We start from the raw sequence: 373 nt of genomic DNA, 5'->3' as shown, positions 1-373 counted from the left end.
ATCATGATTAGGTAATTATATATTGTACTGAAAATAAATTTATATTATTATAATAATTATTTTTTAAGCTAGTAATGTGAAGTATTGGATCAATGACGTATTGCCTCATGTAAGTCATTCACGATGATAATTTATTTTTTTATTTTTATTTTATATGTTTATTTTTAAAAGTGAGAAAATTACAACGCAGAGCGTGTTAGACGTTGGCACGAGTACGTGCATTAGCACGCACTAAAGCACAGGACAGGGGACGTCCGGGAGGTTCCAATCTGGGCCTGGATGCACCGGTCGGTAATCGGAAGCCATGCCTATCTCTGTCGCCTTCCCCATCGCCACCTGCCCCTGCCGGAAAAAAGAATTTTCTCACTGTCGT

This window comes from Phoenix dactylifera, chromosome 4 (assembly GCF_009389715.1).
Source record: "Phoenix dactylifera cultivar Barhee BC4 chromosome 4, palm_55x_up_171113_PBpolish2nd_filt_p, whole genome shotgun sequence".
NCBI lineage: Eukaryota > Viridiplantae > Streptophyta > Magnoliopsida > Arecales > Arecaceae > Phoenix > Phoenix dactylifera.
This window is presented reverse-complemented; position numbering follows the sequence as displayed.